Genomic DNA, 11,519 nt, shown 5'->3' with positions numbered 1-11,519 from the left:
ATGGCAGTTATTGCCAATGCGCATTGACTTCCTCTCCGGCTCCCAGCCCTATGGCAGAGTTGGAAAAGGATTGGGAGCGGATTGGGGCAAATCAAGATGCACTTTGCACAAGAGAGCTAATCAGGCATGGGAGGTGGCACATATGTTTCCCCAAATCCTAGGAAGTTAGTGCCCAGATGACAGGCACATAAGGATTGACATTTCCCTATGGGTTGGCTTCCCCATTTTCCACAATACCTGACTCCCCTCTGCACCCCCACAATCAGATTGCTTAACCTTTTCCTTTCAGAATCAAGCTACCTGCTAGCATGAGTATTGACAGTGCAAGTGGGAGGTGGGTGAATGGTGCATTTAATTCACGGATGGGTCTGAAAGATCTGGCAGCTCAGTTGGGGATAGTTTTTGTCTCAGTTGCCTGAATACCGCTGAAGAGGGAAGCAAAAGACTCCACCACTACCACTTAGCAACATGTGAAAAGGCGAGGGGGATGGGAAACACTGCAAACATATTTTGAGGACTTACCGCTGGCTAGCCACAGCTGCCTCTGTGTAATCCTGAAGCTCTTTGCCGAATGTCTCTGGAAGCAGAGGATTCCTGCAATCACTGGAGTGCTTCCAAATATCACCATGGAAATAGCGTAATGGTACTTGTCCAAGAGACCAACTAGAGGGGAGATGATGCCACCCATTCTGGCTAACATAGAACATAAACCCAAACTGGTCTGCCTAGTAACAGAGGAAAGCAGAGAAGGTGTGAACAGGATGCAGTAGAAGGTCTTTGCTTATGGGGTTGTCTCCAGTGGTCTAGATCCTTGTTCTGTTCTGCAGCGTAGCAGAATCCCAGTTCAAGACCTGATCAATGCCCTACTTCCCAGGACGTTAAGTGATGCTGGAAGTCAATCAAAAGCCTTTTGTCTTTAAATATCTGCAGAAATCTTCCATCTTTGCATTACCATCAGTAGGGGCAGTATTGTAGATAGAGCTCCAATGTTTGGAGAAGGATGCTTAAAGTAACCACAGGGCTCAATTCAGTGGGGTCTTGATCACTGACTGTAACTGATTATTGCGGAAAAAAAACAGTGGCCAAAGGAAGATGTTTTCCAAACAGGTTAACTTGATGAAACACCATCCATCAGTGGGTATATGGGAGGAAAAAGCAACAACTAGTGGATTCTGGTTTTGAGGAAAATAGCCAGCCCAGCTCCATGCTCCCAGGCCATGCTGCCTCTCAGACAGTAAACGACGCAGGTGGTCACCTGGTCTGGCGTCTTATCTCAACTCAAAGCCATTAATACAGAGCAATACTGTCTCTCTATATCAGTATGTCTGTGATCCACATCACCACAGCATCTTGGATTCAAATTAATCCATTTGATTTCTAGATCAAAACTGGAGACTGACCACTGCCTGTTCTACAATTGCAGAAAAGTTAAAGAGTGGGGCTGCTGAGGAATTAGAGTGGAGTATAGGAGGAAGGGCTATTTTTTCATCAGGGATTGATCCAGATCATCTGGAATCATAGAAAATAGAACTCTCTGGACTTTCTGAGCCACTATTTCACTCCTGAAAGCCTCCATTACCAGTGAAAATAATAACCCACCTAGTGGTGAAAATAGCCTAAGGATTTCAATCTTAGAGTAAACCCAGTTCCTGGGCAAAGGAAGGAGAGCTCACCTGAGAACTGTCGGGAACAGCTCTGCACAATACACACAGGAGGTAGATAAAGAGGCTGAGAGGGCAAACTTCCCTATCACAGCCAGCGTCATGACCACCGCCGGCAAATCTGGTGGCAAAAGGCAATACTGTTATACAAAGCTTATATAGGGGTGGGGGAGCGGTGAGCACAGTTAGCGCTGTCCCATACAGGCCTGCCAGGAGGCAAAGCTAGCATACATGTACCGCTACACTAAGGAACACACCTCCAATGGGAATCACCAGAACCAGCATCAAAGGATGGTTCTGCTCTGGAAAGCGACTGCAGAGATGGCAGCTCAGGGTTTCGCGTTTATCACGCCTCCCCAATTCCTAGATCAAATGTATTTGGTGTACCAAGTGCCAAGAGCCTTTCCCTAGCGACCTGCCCTACAAACTCACCCTGGATTCTGAAAAATAAGCTGAGTGTTTTTTCCTCTTCATCACTATAACCGGTAATCAGAGATTGCCCAGATCAGATTATGCTCTCAGTTATACCTTCTAGCCCCTTACCTTCAGATCATGCTTTTATTTACTCCTGTGTAACCCTCACCATCTTCACGTGCTCCCCAATGACCCCTGTGCAGCCCGGTTGACTTCAGACTATGCCCTTGTTGACAACTGCATAATGAGGGGCAGAATTTGACCCTGCAATTAGAACTTTTGCAATTGTGCGAATGATTTACTAGCCCAGTTAGAATCCAGTTACCATAGATGTCCTGGATCTGCAGAATCAACAGGAGTGAAAACTTATTTCTGGCATTGAAGTCAACAAATACTACTTGAGACACACACAGGGAGTCAATCCATGGGGTAAGTCCTTGTCAGACTAGAACCACACTTTATAGAATCCTCAAGGTTTCCAGAGCAACTTCAGCCACCTGCCAGTAGAGACCAACTTGTATTAGGTAACCAATTGCAGCCACTCTCTTGGATGGTTGTTTGAGATAAGTTACACTGTAATACCCTCTAGGAGCCAGATAGAGAGGGGCAGTGAATCATCCAGGTGAAGTCAGCAGAGTTCTATCAGCCGCTGACTTCACTGGATTTACACTAACATCAAATATAGCTCGTGATACTTCTGAGGGAGATTTTCAAAGGCACAAATAAGAATTATGCCCTCAATTCCAATTAACTTTCAGTGGTTAACTTTCAGAGCTGGCTGCAAAACTGCCCTTTCTGTCTTTGCAAATCTTTTCCATTATGTTCTTTTTTCTTATTTTTATGATTGTTTCTTATTTGTTATTATGGTAGCATCTAGGAGCCCCAGTCATGGACCAGGACCCCACTGTGCTAGGTGCTGTACAAATACAGAACAAAGTGACAGCCCCTGCCCCACAGACCATACAAATTAAGTATGAGACAAGAGAAAACACAAACAGTGGAACACAAGGAAACAATGAGATAATACTGTGTAAATAGACCAGAAAGACACAGGTGGGGGCAGGGGTAGAATATACAAGCAAAGCGATCGATGTGATGTTGGCTAATGGCACGTAAGTGCCACAGTTTTGGAGGAGGGGAGGGTTACTTAGGAGGGGATCAGCTACATGAAAAGAAAAGAGAAGGGAAAGGGGAGATGGGACAGCGCAGGGGTGGAGAGGCATAAGAACGGTCAAATGGGTCAAGACCAATAGTCCATCTAGCCCAGTATCCTCTCTTCCAACAGTGGCCAATGTCAGGTGCCCCAGAGGGAATGAACAGAACAGGTAATCATCAAGTGATCCAGCCCCAGTTGTCCACTCCCAGCTTCTGGCAAACAGAGGCAGTTGTGGAGTAAAGGTGAGGTGAAGAGACTCTGAGGAGGGAGAGGGAGAGTTGAGGCAAATAGCCTGGCAGCACAGAACAGAGTCAGAGAACAGTCATACAGTTTTGGCTGGAACATCCAGAAGTCCCCTGCTTGGGTCCTAGTGCACCCGGAGCGAGGGGGTCTGCAGAGTTCTGAGTCCAGAGAGCTGCTGGGGAATGAGGTGGCCCTTTTTAGTTTAGTTAATTAGCACAGGGGATTCAGATTTTCTAACCTACCTACCCAGATGCCAGCAGGCTATTGTCGCTACTCAAATCACTGGCTCTGCAACAAGCCCCAAGCACTGGCGAAGGCTGAAGCAAGCATGAATCGCTCCAGCCCGCTCCAGTCCCTTTGAAAAGTGCTAGTACAGAACCATGGCATCAGCATGTTCTAAAGAAATTTGTAACGAGTTTCCTTGCATCTTGTACAGTGCTGAGCACACTGCCGGCATTTCCAAAACAACAGGGGAAGGCAGTGAGATCACAGGCAGCAGGAGGGAAAAGAAGAGGAAAAAATGAGGAGGGTGGGAGGAAAAGAAAAACACTTCCAGCCCTTAAAAACTTCTCCTTGTCTTGCAAGAGGGAAGTGTCTCCTTGACAGGCACACCATGTTGTTCCACGGAGCTTGCCTGCGAGACTGGGGGAATCTTAAAGAACCAGGCATAGGTGCTGATTCCATGGCTGGAGCACCCAAAGGGAAAAATTAGTGGGTGCTCTGCACCCACCAGCAGCCAAGCTCCCCGCCTCACTCACCTCACCTCCACCTCCTCCCCCGCGTCCCCATTTCTCCACCTACCTCCCAGTGCTTGCCACCACTAAACAGCTGTAGCAAGTTCTGGGACGGGGATTTGGGGAAGGAGTCGGAATTGGGGAAGAGAGGGGGCAGAGTTGGGGGGAATGGGGGCAGGATGGGGCAGGGCAGGGGTGGAGTCAGGGCGGGACTGGGGGCGGGGGGGGTGAAGCACTCACCGTCGCCAGTAGAAGTCGGCATCTATGGAACTGGTAATGTAAAGAGAGAAGAAAGTAACACTAAGAAAATCCAGAAATTCATCAGGAATGGAGCCATGTGGGTGCCATCTCCAGAAAACATGGCTCAGGCACTGAAAGCAAGTGTTAGGAGTCAATAGAGAGGGCCCTAGTCAGCTGAGCTATGGAAGGAAAGAAAATGGAGTACAAAAGGAAAGTGTCTTGGACTCGACTGTTCCAGGTACTGGGTGGGTTGAGCTGCACTCCAGGGACTTGCTGTGTACCTTTTGGGATGCAGGTGATGATGAGACACGTGGCTCCGCCCAGGAGCAGAAAGCAGCCCTGGCATTTCTTCCTCCCAAACCACTGCAGTAGGAAGACACAGCCGAAGCGAGCTGGTATTTCAACAGCCCCGAACACAAGCTGCGTCAGGTAAATGTCCAAGCCAAAACTCCCCATGTTAAGGCTGAGGCCATAGTACACCAGGCTGTTCCCAAACCTGAAAGCAAAGCAGAGCAGAGTGTATACATCCCCAGGAGTGTGGTTAGCTTTAGGTGACCCCTGTTTCCATGGGGAGAAGACACATCCACTACTTGTGCTATAGAGTAAGTACTCCATGAAAGCCAAGGCATGGAGTGCTGGAAGACCCAGTGAGGGAGGTAATATCAAAATGGCTGCTACTGAGCCTGTACCACTGTAAGCAAATATTCCAGCAGCTGTGAGGACCAGGGGAAGTGCTGAATATATATGAGAAAGGTTCAAACAGCAATTTGTGCTGCATATCTGTAAGAAGAGTCAGGATGAGCTCTTCTCTGACATCTGGTGATGAATTGTGATGAGTTGTGGAAAAGAACTTCAGGGGCTGGTCTTGTTTGCATAGGCACACCCACTCTGCCTAGCATGACCCCACAGCTGCCCCAAATGGTCACTTAGGCTGCTGTGGGGATCCCCAGTTTCTCTGTTATTGGGGCAGGAAGAATACAGTGTTGATACCCTGATTATGTGAATCAAGGCCAGTGGAACTGTTTTATGATCAAGGGACTCACCATCAACTAAGTAGCACTCACTAGACAAGGGACATGGGTTCCAAAACCCAGTGAATTGAGAGAGGTTGGTGACAGGTATTTGTACCTGATGGGATGGGCCCTCTTTGAGGGCCTGAAACACCAATTGCACCTCTTCCTCTCTCCCCTGTTGAATATCAAAGCTAATTTTGATTCCATTAAGAGTCTAGTTACAGGTTGCTGTGCTGAATTCACTTTGGGCCAATGGCACTCCTACTACAAGCAGAAATCGCTAAGAGCTAAAATCACTAAAAAGCTAAGATCACAGAGTGCTGTGTTAACTAGTGGGGGAGCCTGAAGATGTATTGCTAAGTGGTTGGCAGAGTGGAGCAGTTTGTGGGACGGCTGAAGTGGCCCATGGGACGGCGAGTGGAGCGAAGCAGCTTGTGAGACGGTTGGAGTGGCCCATGGGATGGCAAATGGAGTGAAGCGGTGCAGAGTGGGGCAGTTCGTGGGATGGCTGGAGCGGCTCGTGGTGAAGGCTGCAGCAGAACCCCACAGAGAGGCAAGGCAGTCGGCCTTGGACGACGTAAGGTGCCCCTTAACATCCTGCATGCCCCTTTCTTCCCTCAGCCCCATTTCCATTCAGCTGGGGTATGTGTGTGTAGAACTCTGCAGATAAACTTTTGAACTCTAGGGCTGCAGGGACAGAGACTTTTGGGGTGTTGGACTTTTGAGACTTTGGGGTGATCTTTTGGGTGGTTGAACTTAAGATCCTGAGGGGAAAAACTTACTTGGGGTGGGTCTTTTGCTCACGGTTTGTGTTATTAATCCTGTTTGTGGTGTTTCCCCAACATAATGCCGCATTGTTTCCTTCCTTTATTAAAAGGATTTTGCTACACACAGACTCTGTGCTTGCGAGAGGGGAAGTATTGCCTCCTAGAGGCTCTTGGGGGCTGGTAAGTAATTGTCCCAGGTCACTGGGTGGGGGCTCGAGCTGGTTTTGCATTGCATTATTGAAACGGAACCCCTAGATGCTGAACCTGGCCCTTGTTGCTGCCAACTCAGACAGGCAGAATGAAATACATATGAAAGCCACAGGGGCAAATAAACTGGAGAATGAGCAAAAGGTTGCCCTGCTCTTAACAGTAGCAGGCATATTAGCCATGAGTGTACACAATGCATTCCAGGTGGGGAAAGACAGGAAAGCTTTGCAAAAATAAAGCAAATGTTGGAGCATCATTGTGTCATTTGAAAAAAAATGTTTCTTGTGAAAGATATATGTTCAGAATGAGAAAGTAGAACATAGAATGCAGGGAAACAATAGAGAGGTTTGTTAGACTTACAAACAGGTCTGCCAATATGGAAAACTAAAAGATTTCCTCACTAAAGGCCAGAGTGTCCTGCAGCGTACCAATAACAGCTTCATGAATGGTCACTAAGGAAGACGAACCTGACACTAGAAAGGGCAATATGTTTATGCCAGACAGCAGAACAAATACAAACCCTAGAGAGAAAGTCACAAAGCATATGACTCAGTAGCAGAGTTAAGCTAGCAAGGGAAAGGTTCACAGAAATTAAAATAGAAAACAGGAAACAATGCCAACGATGTGGCAACCAGCATGACCATAGGAAATACCCAGCATTTGGGCAAATATGTGGAAACTGTAATAAACTAACCATTGTGCTAAAGTGCGCAGAGAAGCAGGAAATTAAATTAAATGCAGAATGGGACTCCTCACGTGAAGAGGAAGACCTGTTCTTATGCATAATAAGGGTACACCAATTGTGGTTCCCTCTGTGATGAGAAGAAAAATATTGGAATGAATGCATAAAGGGCACCTTGGGAAGACCAAATCAAAAAGGAGAGCCAGAGAGATTGTATTCTGGCCACAGATGAATAGCGACACCAAAGAAATAGTGAGTAAATGTGGAACGTGTCAGATGTACATAGATTCCCAGCAGAAAGAATCAATGATATTGCAAAAGCAACTCACAGTCCATGGGACAAAGTCAGAATTCACATGTTCAGCGTGGGAAGACAAGATCACTTGAAAATAATTCACAAAGTGATCCTGTTATGGACAACGAGTCTGAACAGGGGTACATACAAGGACTGGAAGACTGTTGAAATGTTTCAGAGACTGATCGAGGGTTGTTCAGTCAGCTACTGTATTTGTTATAGTTTTTTTAGTTTATTTTAATAGTGTTTTAGTTCCATTAAGAAATTTAGAAAGGGCTCTGAAAAAGAAAAGGGATGCTATGGACTAAGGCCCCTCTGGAGTGCAGAGAGTACATTCTTTCTGCAATCATTTGATCATTTTTCTGTGAGGCATTGTATGCTGGGTAAGAGAAACATAGGAACATAGGACAGAGCGAAGTCAGAGGCTGCAGCTAAAGAATAGTAGGAAATTGTGTTACCTAATTTCTATACATAGTGTCTGTGCTTAATAAAGGGTTTATCTAAAACTGTTCCACTTGTCCCTAAGATATCACTTTAGTCATATCTGCACTGGTGCTTTTAATAGATCCTTGCTATAGCCGTATAGGTTTGGGCAGTGACTGCGGAGATCTCACAAGGAGAGCAGTAATCAGATGGGAGGCCTTTAAGGATAGTCCAGGGTCTACAGGAAATAGTTCTCTTGATATAGCAGGTGGCACTCTGAGTCATTGCTGAATCAATGACCTACCCTGACATTAGTATATGGCACTTCTACAGCCCCTTACAAACATTCATTTTCACCTATGAGAGGTAGGGTTACCCTCCACTTTAGAGATGGGGACCTGAGACAAAGAGAGGTTAAGTGACTTGCCCAAGGTCACCCAGAGTCTGTGCAAAGCTAGGAACTGAATCTAAATCTTTTGAGTCTCAATTCAGCATTATGATCACAAGGCTATCTTTCATCTTTATTATTCATGAAAAAAACATGTGGTGTTGTTTCACAGAACAGTACATTTGCTCATTCATCTCTTAAGGGAGTAAGAAGATGACACACATTAATATGAAACCGAAGACACATTAGGTGGCTTTACAAAATTTCAGTACACCAGATATCCATTCCTTTTTTTTAAGGAGTTATAAAATGGAGAAATATTTGAAGGACTTACCAGGCATAACACATAATTAAAGTCGTTTTCCTCAAGCGTGGCTTCCTGAAGAGATCCAGGATATTTCCAGATTTGCTCTTTTTTCAGGTGTCATCTTCAAAATTCACAAGCAAAAGGGTCAAAATATAAAAGAGAAACCAATGGCTGGATCCAACTCCTACTGAAGCCAAAGGAAAGACTTCCAGCAACCCCAGGGAAATTAGATTGGTACCAAGAGGGTTCTGGTGATGAGAGGCAGAGAACTGCAGCATGACCGTTCCCTTTTCTGCTTGAGTTGTGGCAAGGACCTGTACCCAGGCGAGTGCCCTAACCAGCAAGCTATTCTGGGGTCTCTCTCTCTCTCTCTCTCATGCACACACACTTCCATCCCGAACCTAAGAATCCTTCCCGTTGAAACTGACCTTTTTGTGCAAAAAGTTTCGGTTTTAACCAATCAGTATTTTTCTGACCAAAAAAACCCAAAACCTTTCATCAAAAGATTTCTGAACAGCCCTAATTAGAAGAGCCTGGCTAGTATCTTTGCTGCCCCATGTACGTGATCTGGCCATGAATTTGTCATCCAGGGCAATGGGAGGCAGATGGAGTTTTCAACGACTTGCAGGATTTTGAAGGGACAGTACAGTTACTTCCTTGTGAAGCGTTTGCAAAAGTCACATCAAAGGAGCACAACCTCTGACTTTCTTACCCCATTTTTGGCAAACAAGAGTTGGCATTAGAGGCTCCTTGGAGGATAAGAAAATAACATGAATGCACAGCGATGAGGTTTTTGCTCATATGAGGTTTGAGAGCATTGGGTTTCTATGGGGAGATTTTGAAAATTCCCTAAGGAATTTATGCACAGAATTCCCACTGACTTGAAACACGTGCATCTAAATCCATTAGTTGCTTCTGAAAATATCTCTCCCTTCCCCGCCCTCACACACATTTTAGGTCATTTGCAAGAAGATTCAAAGAGAATTTCCCCCAAGAGCTGCTTACCAAGAAAACTTTCCTTCATGGTCCTTGTGGCACTGAAACTACAAGGCCTGAAACCAGGTGATCAGTGCTTGAGCCTAGGAAAGATTTGGGGAGTGTAGCAAGGGCTGTATTGACATTGCAAGCTGTCACCTTAAAAGTGAGGGAGAGGAGCAGGGCTCCTGCTTGCAGGCTATGGGGTTCTGTAGGGAAGGATGCCAGCTAGGCCTAGCAGTAAGCAGCCTAAAATAAGACAACGTGAGTTATATATCTGTATTTTAGGGAGTAGCTGACTTTGTCTTGCTCTGTTTTGGGGTTCTTGTGTGTCCTTCAGAATTCTAAGAAATAAAAGTCTTGAACTGTAACTTTCCAGCAAGGCTTTTTTTGTCTATCTAACTTCTGTGTATGTGTATGCTGTGAACATAGCTGTTTGTTCACAGGAAGCACAAGAGCCATTAAAATATTTTTAAAGCTCTTTTATCCATTTATATAAATATTTATGCTCTGGCTCTCTTTCCCCCTCCCCCTCCCACAAGAGATTTCCGACTCTCCATGTGCAGTACATTTTTCAAATGGACCGCCTGACTCCAAACCTTTTAGGAGAGTGACCGACTCCCATCTCAACACCCGTTACCTGATCCAGCAGTTCTGGTGGGATGCTTTGCTTATTTTCACACACTGCCTTTGAAGCAGTTTTTTGGCTTCCTCTATCCTCCCTTTCATTGCAAGCCAGCGAGCAGATTCTGGAAGGACCCTACAAAGTGGTTGAAAAACCACAGTTACCCACTTAACTGTATCCCTAACTTCATCTACCTGATATGTCTTCAGTGCTATTACCTTCAATCTGATTGTGCTTGTTTACAATAGGAGACATGCAGATCTTCTGAGGCAATATGGCTCAGGTTTGTATTTGGGGGGTGCTTTGTTTCAATAGAAACAATTGTATTGTGCTGCCTACAGTTAGGCTCTTAAATCAATATTAAGGCACCTCAATAAAAGTGGCGTGATAGTCAAATACACTGAGCTCCCATTAACTTTGTATACGACTTTACAAGATCAGGGTATAATGTGAAATAACCTCCCCTTTGATGTGTAGATGAATCCACTCCGTAAAGCCCGTGTGTAACCTGGATCACAAACAACTAGGGTGACCAGATGCAGGGGCGGCTCCAGGCACCAGTGCTCCAAGCATGTGCCTGAGGCGGCAAACCACGGGGGGCGCTCTGCTGGTCGCCGCGAGGGCGGCAGGCAGGGTGCCTTCGGCAGCTTGCCTGCGGAGGGTCCACTGGTCCCGTGGCTTCAGCGGACCTCCCGCAGGCACGCTTGTGGGAGGTCCGCCGAAGCCACGGGACTAGCGGACCCTCCATGCTTGGGGCGGCAAAACGTTTAGAGCCACCCCGACCAGATGTCCCAATTTTATAGGAACAGTCCCAATTTTGTGGTCTTTTTCTTATACAGGCTCCTATTACTCCCCACCCCCATCCCGATTTTTCACACTTGCTGTTTGGCAGGCCTGCACAACTCGTAAAGCAGTGAGGGCCACATTACTCCAAAGAGAACAGCTGAGGGCCAAAACCTCCCAGCCCCGCAGAAACACCCTGCCCCAGTGCCGCCCCACCAAAACAGCTGTGGGCCAAAAAGGAAGGTTAGGGGTGGGGAGATGATACTTTATTTTAAATCAACCACGGGCTCCCAGCTGAAGAGGTGGCTGGGAGCCCTCAGGGGCAAATTAAAGGGCCTGGGGCTCCGGCGGCTGGGGGAACCCGGCAGGGCCGGCTCTAGGTTTTTTGCTGCCCCAAGAAAAAAAAAATTTGGCTGCTCCCCGTCCCAGCCCTGGGCTCCCCCCTGCACCCCCCTGCTGCCCCAGTCCTGGGCTCTCCCCCCTCTCACACCCTCTGCTGCCCCAGCGCTGGGCTTCCCCCTTTCCTCCTCACCAGTGCCCTCCCCCCACCCTGCTGCCGCCCCAGCCCTGGGCTCAGCCCCCTCCACCCACACCCCCTGCAGGACA

The 11,519-nt window shown here is 46.9% G+C and overlaps 1 pseudogene; it reads right to left on the bottom strand.

Annotated features, from left to right (window-relative positions):
- Positions 1 to 518: 518 nt before the first annotated feature.
- LOC116826961 (solute carrier family 22 member 13-like) overlaps positions 519 to 11,519 on the bottom strand; it is a 30,046-nt pseudogene continuing 19,045 nt past the window's right edge.

Source organism: Chelonoidis abingdonii, chromosome 2 (genome assembly GCF_003597395.2).
Source record: "Chelonoidis abingdonii isolate Lonesome George chromosome 2, CheloAbing_2.0, whole genome shotgun sequence".
Lineage (NCBI taxonomy): Eukaryota > Metazoa > Chordata > Testudines > Testudinidae > Chelonoidis > Chelonoidis abingdonii.
Note: the sequence above shows the minus strand (reverse complement) of the source record. Positions and strands in the feature narration are given on the sequence as shown.